The following is a 16,473-nucleotide window of genomic DNA, read 5'->3' as shown; positions in this document are numbered from 1 at the left end:
AATCATAGAAAGGAATACATCACCTAGTTAACATATTTCATGTATCTCTCAAACGGTCCTTTTATTGATGTTCCAGCTCAACATTACAATGCTCCGAAAAGAACAGATAGTTCAAATGACTCGGATCCAACCCCTAATACTTCTAATGCATGAAGTATTTAACAAAAACCTACAACGATTGCCTTATACACTTGGAAATTTGTTATTAATTACACTGAAAGAAAATTGACTAGTGTAACCACAAAGTGGACACGATGATAAAATTGGGACATCTGGTTCTCTTTTTTAGGGATGTTGTTGCTTAGAAATTAATTTCGTTGTAGTGGCTTTGCTGACATGGCTGGTGCTGACTCAGATCTATGTTGTCACTTCAATAATGATTGTCTTTCTCCTCTTGATAATGACACAGGTCACTCCATGCTTCTTCACCTGGAATCTTGATCTTCATTAACCTCCTGTATATTTCATCAACTTCAGTGTATTTTGCAAAAGTGGGTTTGACCACAAAAACATGTTTCAGCTCATGCTCGATGTAAATCAGATTGCTGATAGCTTCCAACAATGTTTTTCCTATTATGTTGCCTTTAATATTAGAGACATTCATAGCATCCAGCGCTATGAAATGGAGCCTCTTGACATAATCTTCTCTGGCCATGAGTTTTTCATTGATAACAAACAAAGAAGGGAGACCTTTCTAAGTTAAGGGCTCAATTCTATTAAAGAAACTATTCACTATTAGCTCCAAACTTTGACATTTTTATTTTAGCTATACATTCAAGTTTTTCTTAGTTAACATCTTTTTTACCTAGAGAAGAGTGTTTGTTCTGTCCACTACTTCCAACTTGTCTAGGTCATACCTGTTCCTTGAATTGAGAAATTGTATTATCCTGTTAGTTTTCGCTGTAATGTCTCACAACTCTAGATTAGTAGCTGAAATAGATTCTTTAGCTTTTTCAACTAACTCTTTATGTTCAAAGATAATTTGTATGATGGGCCATATTTCGTTCATGCCATTGATGATGTTGTGCCAAATGATTTCTTTCACCCTTCCTAGAGTGTTTCCAATGGATGATTCTTTTTCAGATTTTTGCGACCTTTCAATTAAGGTTTGTACCCTCTACATCTCTACTGAGTGGTCACTTTCAGCTCTTTTGATTCGGTATCGTAGAACACTCACTTGGGTTTCTAGTCTGTTGATTTATTCACTCTGAAGATTCATGCCTTCCATGGACCTAGCTAGTTGTTCTGTACTGCTTCTTGTCCCTGTAGAAGCAGTTGTTGGAGTGGTTGTGGGAAAGGATGTAAGAGGAATAGTCTGCATAGTGGTGTGGGCCGTTTGTGTTGTCTTTTCTTTTTCTTGTATCATTTTCTCTATCTCTAATTCCATTTGGTTAATTTGGAGAGATTGCTCTATTATTAACTTCATCATTTTGGCCTTCTGAATCTATGTTTCCTCTATCTCTTTGGTCAATGAATCATGTGTAGTGGGCATTTTGAGATGCTTCTTCAAAGTTGTTATATCCATCTCGTTTTTCTTAATTATCTCTTCTGTTGCTTTTACATCTCAGGGATCATACCCAATTCTCACTACTAAGTCTTCCAAAGACTTAATTTTGTTGTCCTTTGACTGGGATGAAATATTTTCCATCTTTAGTTGAGATTGGGCATTTGAAAAGGCCACCTGCATTTAAAAAAAAATCATGGAAGTACTGGTTAAAGTAGAGGAAATCATTTCACTTGTTTCCTTGTGCATTTATAGTTGATCAATAGGGTGAATGTTCTTGACATCAAACTCAAAAGAGGTTTGTTTGTAATCGGCTGGAGTTTTAGGTTGTGTTGTCCGTGCTTCCAAGAATGCCATATGCATTTTTCCTTTTTATGAGTCAAAGGATGAGAGAAGTCTGCCTTGAGAAGTTGCACTCTATTTCCAAAATTGAGCATAAGTGCTCTTTTTCAATATCTCATTCTTGATTTTAATCTCCCTGAAAGTGTCAAAGATAGTCTCCTCCTTTTCTCCAGATACATTTGTAGATATGGAAACTTGGAGCGACTGTTGTCTTTTTGATATTGGAGTGGCAGGAAGAGATTGACCTCCTGTTGGGGATGGATCAGGAATATCACTGAGATTGATGACTATTTGCTGTGTTGATTCCTTGCCTATGTCCATGTGTATTCTGGCCCTTTTCCTAAATTTTAATTTGAATTCTTTCATAGAAGTATCATTCCCTTGTCAGTGATCTTCTCTTGGCCTTTTCCCATTTGAACCCTCTTCTTGTTCCTTGCCTTTGTATGATATTTATTTTGTTCTCTGCCTTTCCTATTGTCTATGAGTTTGTGCACGTAAAGAAGAAATTACTTGTTCCTCAGCCTCTTGCAGTGTGTCAGGCATCCACTCAATCTGGTTCATAAATTTCTCTATTTCAGGCCTTTGAGTGTGAATGTAGGGTGTTGACTTGTTCTCTACCCTTTTCTTGGAGATGATGCCCCATGGGTCATAGGACCATGTAAAACTGTAGGTGAATTTAGTTTCCTTAATTCTCTTGTCTGCTTCCTCACTTGTTTCCTTGCTATTGCAAATGAAAGGACCAATCTGAGATTTGATCCTAAATTGTGATTTCTTCTTTGCTACTACAAAATGTATTTCATCTGCATTGATCATTTGTTTGATATATTCAAGTGCAAAGATCCTCATGGGGAGGAACTTTGGCAGCTTGTAAGGGGCCAACTCACATCCATATACTCTTAATTCAATATAATTTTGGTACAAGTACCAATCTCCTGTTCTTGCTTGATCTGTCAACTGCATGATCCTTTTAATTTCTTCACTGATTCTAGGTTCTGCAGTCCCACTGAGGAGGCTCATAGCTAGATGAACAAACATTTCCACAAATGTTTTGTAGGTGAAGTGCTTTTGATCCTTCATCACTAAGGTGGTCTAAAAAATAACAGATTGGGCTTCACCTTCTTCATTCAACTTGGTCATTGTAAACTAAAACCTGTCTACTTGAAAGTAAACAAACATATATACTAGAACTGAGGAGTACTGAAACACTTCCTCTGTAATGAAATTTACAAATTTCTCATGGATGGCATCTGCTAGAAATTGACTGAAATTGAATAGGATAGAGGGCTTTGATTCTGCTGATAAGATGGATAGGAAACCTATAATAGCTTCATCAAGCCACTAATCTGAATAATAGCCTAATAAATAAGAAAGAGCAGTGACTATGTGTCTGGTTCTATCAGGAAAAACAAAGGAGGAATAAGGAGGATTCTTGCTTGGCAGTGGGGTTTGCTCAGTCATAAAGAGTTCTAAGGTTTTGGCTCTTTTGGTGAAGTCTAGCCTCTGATACATCTCATTGAGGATCTCATGGGAAAAGGGAGTGGTTCCTTCAATGATAGGAGCCTGCATCATCTACATAATAGACTTGGCATCAATGGTAAACAATATGTGTCCTGTTGGGGCCATCACTACCCTTTGTTGTGGGTTATAACATAAGTGGCATTTCCTGATTAGTTTTGGGAAGCTATGGGTTTTAGGAAAGATATAGAAGGGTAAATTAGTGTCCTAGAGCCCTATGTCATCCACTCCATCTACGAATTTATCCTCCCAACAGTAGTAGATATCAAATAAATCAAACTCTGAAAGTGTCTCATATATTTTAAAGTCTTTGTTTGCAAGGGGTATGTTATCCAAATCCAATGGTGGGTGCACCATTGGATTAAACACCTCTTGTTCTTTCTTCTTCGGTGGCATGGGTGTCTTCTGCAAAAAAACTTTAAACCTGAACTGTGTCACATTTCTAGTTGAACTGCAATAGAAAGGGATGAAAAGAGAGGGAGAAAAAAAGGGAATGAACAAGAAGTGGGATTCGAGAAGGGGAATGCTTGATAATTGGAGAAAAATGTAGTTTTTTGCACCTATACTACTTTTTTGGTGTGCTTGTTGCTTTCTCTATGTATGCCTATACGAATTTTGAATTGCGCTTCTAAGTAGATAGAGCACGTTAAAATTTTTAAATGGCGTGAAATGGTGCATTTGTAGTTTCACTATATTCTCGTTGGATGGGCCTGAACTGGCATGGGTCCATTGGCTAGCGGTCCAGCCAATTGAATGTGCAATGGAGGGAATGGAGGTGATAGGTAGATGGGGCGGAGTGGCATCGTGAGGTGGTAGTCTTGGTGAACAGGCCCAACAGGAATAGGGAGGTGGTTTAGTGAAGGTAGAAACCACTTTTTGGGGGGCCATGGGAGCGGTAAGTGGAATGAGCAAGGGGGGTGTGAAATCCCAAGAGTGTGACATGTTAGTGGTTTGAAACCACCTATTTTAGACCCCCCTAGCATTAATATTCAGAGGGTCGGGGGGGCCTGGAAAGTGATATGGGTCATTAGATCATATGGCGGGTGCGGAGATTCGATGAGAGGTGAGGGGTGGGTTATGTTTGATGTGATGGGTATGTGAGTGGTGGGGTAGGAGAATTAATAAGGGGGTAGAATATTGAATATAGGGGTATATAATAAGGTTAGGGAAAATAACATAAGACCCCTTCCCCTTTTAATTTCTTTTCCGAACATTAGGAAAAAAAAATTGAGATATGACATAAACCTTTAAGAACTTTTCATGTCTTTTTCACTTTGTAATTATTCTTAACTTACCTACCCTTTATCTTTCTAATCTAACATTTTTCCTTTCTTTTTGCATTTGCATGGTGCATTTGGATTCGCAGACCCTTTCACTTTTTCTTTTTATTTCTAACCTACTCTATCACTTATTCCCCCCAATGGTCTAGATTGAACAGTTGAACCAATTACATTTCTACCTAACTACAGATTTCCAAACTTAAACCATTTGGAAAATCTTTATTTTCTTTCCTATCAACAAAAAGTTGAAAATTTTTCAATCATGTTTTTACTGTATGAATTGAACAACATTTGGGGTTTTCTTTTCCTCTAATTTTTTTTCTCTTTTGTTATTTTTCTCTCTTTTTTTTATATATACCCTCGTTTCATTTTTTTTTGTGAAATCAATTTAATATTGAAATCTATGAACAATATGAAATCTTCCAACTGTGAAAAACTCAAGCACCTTGAGATCCTATAAATTATAGGACCATAACAGTGGCTCCAGCTGGGGATGGAACTTCTCAGGTTGAAGTGTCAAGAACACATGACCAGTAGCCTTGAGTCCTCCATATCTACATTGTGTTCAATCTAATTTCTTTTTTTCAAATGAATTAATCAACTAAAAACCTAAAATACTATGATATTTAGAATGGAGTGAAAAAATATGTGTGTTCATGAAAAGTAATGCTTCAACATCTTGCCATTAACAGGACCTCCTGGCAATTCTGTTCCATATAACTTTTTGAGGAAAAATGCAATATTCCCTCTCAGAGCAGAAATAATAGATGGACCTTTCCAAGTATTTTCAATTTTACCATGTTTCCCTTTGTCTTCTCTTCTTGAGTCCCATTTTAGCACTTGGTCTCCTAGGTTGAAATCATCAGCTTTGGTTCTTCTATCAAAAAAATTCTTTATGTTTTCTTGGACAACATGAGTTCTATTATATACCTCTTCTCTAGACTATAGAATTGAATTGTTGGATTTATCCTTCTCTCTCTATTATTTGGTTCACTTTGTACCTCCTGAATGATATTCATGACTGGAACTCCCATGGAAGAAGGGAAGACTGCATCTATTCCATAAACCAGTTCAAAAAAGGACATGCCAGTGGATTTCTTTGTAGTTAATCTATCAGCCAATAATGCATAGATCAATTTGTTATGCCATGACTTCTTATTGTCCTCCAGTGTCATCTTAATAATGTTTACCAAATTTTTTTTTGAGGATTCAGCCAACCCATTACCTTGAGGGTAATAAGCTGTTGAATGACCCAAATAAATATGATAATTGTGACAAAAATCCACCATCCTTTTTTATTTGAAAGCTGCAACATTGTCAGTGATCAGCTTCCTTCAACAACCAAATATGGAAAGGATATTGGTTTCAAGGAATTTTGTGATGACATAATCAGTAGCATCTTTGTAAGGGATGGTTTCTATCGATTTGGTGAAGTATTTTGTGTCAGTCAGGATCCATTTTTGCTGGGTAGAGGATGGAGGATGAATTTAACCAATGAAAGCCAATCCACACTATTGGAAAGGAATTTCAACAGAGATGGGTTTTAGGGGCAAACGTAGTAATTTTCTCTGTACTTCAAAGATTTGGCATTTATGACAAGCAATTACCATCTTATGGATGTTTGGGAAGAGTGTAGGCCAATAGAAACCAACCTTGAGGATTTTATTAGCATTTGTTTTCCAATAAAGATGGCCTCCACATTCGCCTTCATGGAGTTCCTGCATAACTTTGTCAACTTCATCCTTTAACAAACATCTGAGAAAGACACCTCCAGTGTCTTTCCAATATAATTTACTATCAATAATGCAAAGCTTGACTGCTTTTGATTTTAGAAATCTGGCCTTTGTTTTGGATAATCAGGGAGAAGCATTCAAATTAAATAGAACATATAAAAGGTCTGCATAACAGGGGGAGTTTAGATACACTTAATCTATTGGTGGAGTCACCAGTTCCTCGATATCATCCAAAGCAAATACCATGTTGATATCTAAAGCATTGAAATTTCATTCAGCCATTAATTTGGCTAATACCTATCCCTTAATCAACTTGGTGGGCTTGATTTCAATGTCATATTCCAGAATGACAGCTATCTATTTGCCTCTCTTGCCATCAGGTCCATTTTGTGTGAGAATATCTTTGACAACTATATTAGGCACATAAGCAATGATATGAGAATGTAAAATGTAAACTCTGAAATCTTTTATTGCTTTGACTAGAGCAAATGCTTGTTTCTCCATAATATTGTACTTCAAAGAAGCATCTCTCAGAGCTTTGCTAAAGAATGCTATTTGTTGTTCATATCCTTCATTATTTTTCTTTAATAAAACAACAACAATATTATGTTCAGATGCAAAAGAAGAGATAATTAAATATTGAGTGAAATCTGGGTTGATTAAAACTGAAGCTTGTGTTGATGCATGTTTGACTAGATCAAAAGATTGTTTGGCCTCAATATTCCATTTAATTTATGTGTCCTTTTGAGTAGTTCAACAACATTTGGTGTGAACCTTCTCAATAAATTGATTTTTCCAATAAAATATTGAAGTTCTTTCGTGTTTCTTGGATTACTAATTTTATGGATACCTTCAATCCTACTGGGGTCAATTGTTATTCCATCTTTGGAGATGATGTGGCCTAGAAGTTTTCCTTATTCAAGACCAAACAATATTTTCTTGGAATTTAGTGAGATACCAAACTTTCTGCATTTTTCAAATACTCTTCTTAGATGTGCTAGGTTTTCTTCATCAGTCTTTGAAAAAATAGTATTGTCATCGAGATAAATCACAATGAAATGCCCATTTTCTTATGAGAAAGCAATGTCCATTGCTCTCTAGAAAGTAGCACCAGCATTCATTAATCCAAAGTACATTTTCACATACATGAAAGTCCCCCAAGGAGTATTAACAGATGTTTTTTCCTGATCATCAAGATGCACCAAAACTTGATCATACCTTGAAAAGCCATCTAGAAAGGAGATCCTACTAGAACCTACTACCCTTTGCAGTATCTGATCAATCTGTTTGTCAGTTCCAAAAACTTGTCAGTATCACATGTTATTAAGCACTACATGACGACGTTTTACTTCAACTATGTATTGTTTATTTGGATGAGGTAATTTGTAGGTGTTGGATGAAAACGCTAAACAATTGGCTAGGGCATTATCGATCCTAGGGATAACAGTGAGGTCATACTCTTAAAAAGTTTTGAGGAAATCAATCACAACATTTCAATATGCTCTCAATCTAGGATGTTTTGCAGAGTATTGACCTTTAATTTGTTTAATGATGAGTTTAGAGTCTCCCTAGACAAAAATTCTTTTAGCACCTACCTTTTTAAGCAATTTCAAGCCTAACAGCAATGCCTCATATTATGCTATGTTTTTTGTGCATAGAAAATTCAATTTGTAAGAATGACCTTCAACCTAATTAGTTTTTGAATTGTACAACCAAACTCCTGTTCCCACCCCTATTTCACCACATGAGCCATCAAAAGTCATATTCCATAGAGGTTCTGTTTCATGGTCCTGTTGGATAATGGGTGTTTGGGTGCCAAGTCCTTTATTAAGATCATTTTCTGGTTGAGTGACATGTGTATCTATGTCTCCATCATTGTACAGTATGAAGGAATCAAGATCAGTATGGAAAAGGTAGAGAGGGTAATTGTTTGGCCTTACTTGGCTACTCGCCATATATTTCATTAAGGTTTCTCTATACAGTCTCCTTAGTTGAACAAATATTGGTGTTGTGGCATATGTCATATCCATTTGAAGTGTTCGTTCTAACATAGCTGCCCAAGATCTTGATAATAGCATACCATACTTAGGAGGAATGTCTGCTACTACTATGACCATGACTAAACTTTTTGTTGGTATCTGGGCTAATGTGACACAAAGGTCCTTGATAAGACCTAGACACCTAACTTTGCTAGAGTAAAATGAGTATAGATCTTTGTATGGTATAGTGATTTCAAGTCGATGTTTTTCCATAACAATATCTGGCATGAGATTATGTGACACACCTGAATCCAACATAGCATTATGGAGGATTTTGTAGTGGATATTAAGGCTGACATAAAAAGGAGAAACACTTGCTTCTTGTGGTTTTCCATCAACTTCTGGTCCAAACAGAAATTCAGGTTGGTCATCATTCAAGTTTACTGTATCAATGTTTTCTTCTATGTTGAGTACCTTTAGGACTTCAGACCTATACACATTCTTGTTTATTAGTTCATTTAGAGGGATAGAAATTTTGAGTTTAGCAAGTTCATTCTAAATATTGAATGGTGTTTGATTTTTAAGAAAAATTGAGAAATCAACTCTCTCAGCCATTGTTTTGGTCAAAAGTTCAGTTTTTTGGCTTGTACTAGGGAGATTAGTTTGGGTATTTTTAGTAGAAACATCATTGATTTTCCTAGTAACATTCTCTGTGTTCTTCTTTTATGAATTGCTTACATGTTTCTTAGAGCTTTCAATTGTTTTCTTGAGATCAGTCTTAGCAGTATTCTTACCAAGGAAATCAACATTATTTTTGTTTGAGTTATTAGTGTTGTTCTTACTCCTAAGATTATATTGTCTCTAAACTTCTAATATGGAATTCTCAAACTCATGTTTAAAGTCATCAGATTCTTTAGATTACAATTCTGTTTGAGCTAATAATAACAATTCTTGTTCTTCTTGTGTAAGAAAAACAAAACTATCCTCATTCGTCCCCATTAAATTAATATGATTTTCCTCTACTTCTTCAACCACATTTACATCTTCATCAACATAGTTTCCTTGAAATGGTGGCCTAATTTATTGATCTAGACCTCTTTGATCTCTTTGTCTGATTTGTGGAGTGTTTCTTATGGGATTTGGAATTCTGTTCTATGGAATAGACTGGTTTTCCATAGGGACACTTCTCTCATTCAAACTTATCCTCTCCATCATTCTTTCCATGGTCCTTACTAAATAATCAATCTTAGCATCTACTACAGAAGTTGAAGCTTCTTCCTTTATAGTAACCCTTCTTTCAGTTTTCATCCTAGCTCTTTTTGCTTGTAAATTTGCTTCTACACTCACGGCATCTCTTTGCATTGCTTCTAATGTTGGAGAATTACTTTCCCTAAGCTGGTAGGACATATTTGTATCAAAGCCATCTGGGAACTTTATCAAGGCCAAATCCTAAGGTGGTTTAAGATTTACAGGTATTTCATTATAGGTATTGTTGAATCTAGCACAATAGTCATGTACACTTTCACCTAATCCCCTTTTAATATTTTCATATTCTAATAGAATATGTAAAGGGTTCTTTTTGATTTCCTATCTATTAAAAAGGGTTTGATGGAATGCAGGGAGATCATTTATGCTATTTGCAGGCAAAGATTTAAACCATTTTCTGACTTCTCCTCCAAGACTTTGAGCAAACATTTTGAGCTTAACACTTTCATCGTCTACCTCTTGCAGGTCAAAAAAATCATTCATTTTATCCACATGTTGTTGGGTTGTTAAAGGACCTGTCCCATCAAATAATTTGATTTTAGATTGATAGTCTTGTGGCATATTAGCAAGTTGTGCTAGTAGCATCAAAGGTGCATACCTGGCAGCCATGATTGGTGGTGGTGGAGGGCCACTTGAAGGAAGTTGTACAATGGATGAGGGAAGTTGAACAGTGGATGAAGTTGGACTAATACTAGGTGGAAATGAGAGTAAATGAATTTGAGTAACCTTATGTTGAAGGATGAAAGAAGGGGTAGGGATTATAGAGGCAGTAGGACTTGGTGACTAAATATGTGAAGGAAGAATCTATTATTTTTAAGGCAGTAAATTCTACTGAATGTTGGAGATAAGCATCATCGATTTCAGAGGTGAGATCTATCACTAGATCTTGTAGAGTATCAAAATGTTGTAAGATTTGAAGATCTAATTTAGTTTGTGAAGAAAAATCTCTTGCTGGGCTCTTTGGTAAGATTAATGGATCAAAGAAAATATGATCTTTCCAATTCTCTGATTTAGTACTGAATAAGCCTTGTTCAAAGTGTAAATCAAACTAGATATCTTGAAAGGTAACAAAGTTTTCAGGGAGTGAGTTGACTCTGTGAAGAAATCTACTGCTAGTCTGACTCTAAGTCCTAGGAGTTTTCCTTAAGATATTTTCAGGATTGTCCACTATGGTAGGAAGATTTGGATCTATTAGAGATTATTTTGGGAGTCATTGTTCAGATCTAAAACACAAACAAACTGAATATACACAAGAATGGAAAAGAAGCCAATACTAGGAATAATCTTATCATACAAGTATTTTAACTGGGTACTCTGAATTCAGATGGAAATGACAAATTTTCAATAATCCCCAATATGGTCATCAGTATGTTATCGTTCAATGATTTTGAAGATTGGCAAGAAAAAGTCACAAAAGATACATCAAACCACTTAGGAGTCTAGGAACTAGCCCTAGACTCAAAGAGGGCTCTCTCTGTATACTTATGATTTAGCTTTATTTCCAGTGTTTTAATGGGTTAGGCTAGATGTAATAATGAAAGAGATTTATCACTTGATTGCTTGGTAGTTTGTTTGTTTAGTTGGGGTAGGTCATATTTGAATCCTTTCCATTGGGGTATGGAGTCAAAGGCTGGGTGGTACCATCAACTTTCTGGAGCATTTGCAAGGGAAGCTAACTATATTTACTGGATCTAAAATTAGAATGAGAAATGAGATGACATAATAAAGATATTAGTAATGATTAAAAAGCAATTAAGTATTTCTTAATCATACATCATAGGAAACCATTTAGATTGTAAGCACAGATAGAAATAAGGTGCTCCAACAACATATCTTAATCTAGAATTTTTGCTTTACAATAAGACTTAATGAAGCACAATGAATAAACAATAATACATTCAATCACAGAAAGGAAGACATCGCTAGGTTAACACAGTTCAAGTATCTCGCAAATGGTCCTTTTATTGATGTTCTAGCTCAAAATTACAATGCTACAAAAAGAACAGATAGTTCAAATGACTTGAGTGCAACCCCTAATACTTCCAATGCATAAAGTATTTAACGAAAACCTACAATGGTTGCCTTATACACTTGGCAATTTGTTATTAATTGCATTGAAAGAAAACTGACTAGTGTAACCACAAAGTGGCCACGATGATAAAACTGGGACATCTGGTCCTCTTTTTTAGGGATGTTGTTGCTTAGAAATTAATTTCATTGTAGTGGCTCTGCTGACATGGCTGGTGCTGACTCAAATATACACTGTCATTTCAATCATCCTTGTATTTCTCCTCTTGATAATCACATAGGTCACTCCATGCTTCTTCATCTAGAATATTGATCTTCATTAACCTCTTGTATATTTCATTAGCTTCAGTGTATTTTTCAAAAGTGGGTTTGACCACAAAAACATGTTTCAGCTCATGCTCGATGTAAATTGGATTGCTGATAGCTTCCAGCAATGCTTTTCCTGTTATGTTTCCTTTAATATTAGAGAGATTCACAGCATCTAGGGCTATGCCTTGGAGCCTCTTGACATAATATTCTTTGGTCATGAGTTTTTCATTGATAACAAACAGAGAAGGGAGACCTTTTTGAGTTAAGGGCTCAATTCTATTAAAAAACTTGTTCACTGTTATCTCCAAACTTTGACATTTTTCTTCTATCTATACATTCATGTTTTCATTAGTTAACACCTTTTTCACCTGGAGAATAGTTTCCATTTTGTCTACTACTCCTAGCTCTCCTAGCTCATACATGTTCCTTGAATTGAGAAATTTGATTATCTTGTTAGATGTTGCTGGCATGTATCCAACCTTTAGATTAGTAGCTAAAATAGCTTCTTTAGCTTTTTCAACTAACTCCATTTGTTCAAATATAATTTGTATGTTGAGCCAAATTTCACTCATGCCTTTGATGATGTTGTGAAAAATGATTTCTTTCACACTTCCTAGAGTGTTACCAATCCATGATTCTTTTTCAGATTTTTGCAACCTTTCAATTAAGGTCCGTGCCCTCTGCATCTCTATTGAGTGGTCACTTTCATCTCTTTTGATTTGGTCTTGCAGAACACTAACTTGGGTTTCTAGTCTCTTGATTTCTTCACTCTGAATATTCATGCCTTCCATGGACCTAGCTAGTTGTTCTGTACTACTTCCTGTCCCTATAGTAGCAGTTGTTGGAGTGGTTGTAGGAACTTTTGTAATAGGAAGAGCCTCCATAGTGGTGTTTGCTGCTTGTGTTGTATTTTCTTTTTCTTGTATCATTTTCTCCATCTCTGCTTCCATTTGTTTAATTTGGAGAGATTGCTCTATTATTAACTTCATCATTTCAGCCTTCTGACTCTCTATTTCCTCTATCTCTTTGGTCAATGGATCATGCGTAGTGGGAATTTTGAGCTTCTTCTTCAAAGCTGCTATATCTATCTCCTTTTTCTTAATTATCTCTTCTGTTGCTTTTACATCTGAGGGATCGTACCCAATTCTCACTACTAAGTCTTCCAAAGACTTAATTATGCTGTCCTTTGACTGGGATGAAATCTTTTCCATCTTTAGTTGAGATTTGGCATTTGACAAGGCCACCTGCGTTTTGAACAAACTCATGGAAGTACTAGTTAAAGTAGAGGACATCAGTTCACTTGTTTCCTTGGGCATTTCCAGCTGATCAATAGGGTTAGAGTTCTTGACATCAAACTCAAAAGAGGTCTATTTGTAATTGGTTGGAGTTTTAGCTTCTATTGTATGTGTTTCCAAGAATGCCATATGCATTTTTCCTTTCTCTAAATCTAAGGCTGAGAGAAGTCTACCTTGAGAAGTTGCACTATGTTTCCAAAATTGAGCATAAGTTCTCATTCTCAATATCTCATTCCTTATTTTAATCTCCCTGAAAGTGTCAAAGACAGTCTCCTCCTTTTCTCTAGTTACATTTGTAGATGTGGAAACTTGGAGAGACTATTGCCTTTCTGAAATTGGAGTAGCAAGAAGAGATTGAAATCCTATTGCGGATGGATCAGGAATATCACTCAGATTGATGACTGTTTGTTGTGGTGATTCCTTGCCTATGTCCATGTGTATTCTGGCCCTTTTCCTAAATTCTAATTTGAATTCGTTCATAGAAGTATGTGTCCCTAGTGACTGATCTTTTCTTGGCCTTTTCCGAGTTACTCCCTCTTCTTGTTCCTTTACTTTGTATAATCTTCCTTTTGTTCTCTGCCTTTCATGTTCTCTTACGGTCTATGCACTTGAAGAAGAAATTACTTGTTCCTCAACCTCTTATAGTGTGTTAGACATCCACTCAATCTAGTTGATAAATTTTCCTATTTCAAGCCTTTGAGTGTGAATGTAGCGTGTTGATTTGTTCTCTATCCTTTTCTTTGAGATGATGCCCCATGGGTCATTGGACCATGTAAAATTGTGGGTTAAATTCATTTCCTTCAATCTCTTGTATTCTTTCTCACCTACTGCCCCACTGTTGCAAATGAAAGGACAAATTTGAGATGTGATCCTAGATTGTGACTTCTTCTTTGCTGCTACAAAATGTATTTCATCTGCATTGATCGTTTGTCTGATATATTCAAGTGCAAAGATCCTCATCATGAGGAATTTTGGCAGCTTGTAAGGGGCCAACTCACATCCATATACTCTTAATTCAATATAATTTTGGTACAAGTACCAATCTCATGTTCTTGCTTGATTTGTCAACAACGTGATCCTTTTAATTTCTTCACTGATTCTAGGTTCTGCAGTCCCACTAGGGAGGCTCATAGCTAGATGAACAAACATTTCTACAAATTTTTTGTAGTTGAAGTGATTTTAATCCTTCATCATTAAGGTAGTTAAGAAACAGATTGGGCTTCACCTTCTTCATTCAACTTGGTCATTGTAAACTGAAACCTATCTTCCTGAAAGTAAACAAACATATATACCATAACTGAGAATTACTGAAACACTTCCTCTATAATGAAATTTACAAATTTCTCATGGATGACATCTGCTAGAAATTGACAGAAATTGAATAGGCCAGAGAAGGGAGACCTTTTTGAGTTAAGGTCTCAATTCTATTAAAAAACCTGTTCACTGTTAGCTCCAAACTTTGACATTTTTCTTCTAGCTGTACATTCAGGTTTTTATTAGTTAACACCTTTTTCACCTGGAGAATAGTTTCTATTCTGTCTACTACTCCCAGCCCTTCTAGCTCATACCTATTCCTTGAATTGAGAAATTTGATTATCCTGTTAGCCATTTTTGGAATGTCTCCCAGCTCTAGATTAGTAGCTGAAATAACTTCTTTAGCCTTTTCAACTAACCCCTTTTGTTCAAAGATAATTTGTATTGTTAGCCAAATTTCATTCATGCCATTGATTATGTTTTGCCAAATGATTTCTTTCACTCTTCCTAGAGTGTTTCTAATGGGTGATTCTTTTTTAGATTTTTGCAATGTTTCAATTAAGGTCTGTGCTCTCTACATCTCTACCGAGTAGTCACTTTTTTCTCTTTTGATTTGGTCTTACAAAACACTAACTTGTGCTTCTAGTCTCTTGATTCCTTCACTCTGAAGATTCATGCCTTCCATGGACCTAGCTAGCTATTCTGTACTGCTTCCTATCCATGTAGCAACAATTGTTAGAGTGGTTGTAGGAATTTTTGTAAGAGGAAGAGCCTCCATAATGGTGTTGGCTGTTTGTGCTGTCTTTTCTTTTTCTTGTCTCATTTTCTCCATATTTGCTTCCATTTGTTTAATTTGGAGAGATTGATCTATTATTAACTTCATCATTTTGGCCTTTTGACTCTCTACTTCCTCTATCTCTTTGGTCAATGGATCATGTGTAGTGGGCATTTTGAGTTTCTTCTTCAAATTTGTTATATTCATCTCCTTTTCCTTAATTATGTCTTCTGCTACTTTTACATGTGAGGGATCATACCCAATTATCACTACTAAGTCTTCTAAAGACTTAATTTTGTTGTCCTTTGACTGGGGTGAAATATTTTCCATCTTTAGTTGAGATTGGGCATTTGACAAGGCCACCTACATTTTAAACAAACTCATGGAAGTACTTGTTAAAGTAGAGGAAATCATTTCACCTATTTTCTTGTGCATTTCCAACTTATCAATAGGGTGAACATTCTTGACATCAAACTCAAAAGACGTATGTTTGTAATCAGCTGGAGTTTTAGGTTCTGATGTCTATGCTTCCAAGAATGCCATATGCATTTTGCCTTTTTTTGAATCAAAGGGTGAGAGAAGTCTGCCTTGAGAAGTTCCACTCTATTTCCAAAATTGAGATAAGTGCTCTTTTTCAATATCTCATTCCTCATTTTATTCTCCCTGAAAGTGTCAAATATGGTCTTCTTGATTTTATTCTCCCTGGAAGTGTCAAATACGGTCTCCTCCTTTTCTCTAGTTACATTTGTAGATGTGGAAACTTGGAGAGACTGTTGTCTTTCTGAAATTGGAGTGGTAGGAAGAGATTGAACTCATGTTGGCGATGGATCAAGAATATCACTGAGATTGATGACTATTTACTGTGGTGATTCCTTGCATATGTCCATGTGTATTCTAGCCCTTTTCCTAAATTTTATTTTGAATACTTTCATAGAAGTATGAGTCCCTCGTGACTGATGTTCTCTTGGACTTTTCCCAGTTGCTTCCACGTCTTGTTTTTTTCCTTTGTCAAATATTTCTTATGTTCTCTGCCTTTCCTGTTGTCTTAGGGTTTGTGCACTTGAAGAATAAATTACTTGTTCCTCAACCTCTTACAGTGTGTCAGGCCTCACTAAATCTGGTTCACAAATTTCTCTATTTCAGACCTTTGAGTCTGAATGTAGGGTGTTGACTTGTTCTCTACCCTTTTCATG

This window comes from Pinus tabuliformis, chromosome 4_1 (assembly GCF_031772625.1).
Source record: "Pinus tabuliformis cultivar Carrire ecotype Pingquan chromosome 4_1, CPIR1, whole genome shotgun sequence".
NCBI lineage: Eukaryota > Viridiplantae > Streptophyta > Pinopsida > Pinales > Pinaceae > Pinus > Pinus tabuliformis.
This window is presented reverse-complemented; position numbering follows the sequence as displayed.